We start from the raw sequence: 393 nt of genomic DNA on the forward strand, positions 1-393 counted from the left end.
AAAATAAAATTGACATAAAATGATAAAGCTCTTCTTCAACATGCCTGCTTCTTCACCTACTTCAGCTGTTCCGTGATTTTACTATATTATCCCTAATTAATTGTTTAATTCATTTATATATAAGAAAATTAATAATACTCAATTAAAAAAGATAAAATAGACATTTATGACATGTCTGTTTCAACTGCTTCAATCGTACTTTTATTATATCACTTCAAATTAATTATTATAAGTCATTTAGTTATTAAAAAATTAATAGCATTTAATAAATAATAAAATAGATAAAAATGATAAATTAATTCTTGATATTTTAAATTAATAGGACATCTTATATGAGACTCATTTAAAAAAAAAATCATAAGTATGTTTGCTTCATAATTTTACTATATTACC

Source organism: Capsicum annuum, unplaced genomic scaffold (assembly GCF_002878395.1).
Source record: "Capsicum annuum cultivar UCD-10X-F1 unplaced genomic scaffold, UCD10Xv1.1 ctg2082, whole genome shotgun sequence".
Lineage (NCBI taxonomy): Eukaryota > Viridiplantae > Streptophyta > Magnoliopsida > Solanales > Solanaceae > Capsicum > Capsicum annuum.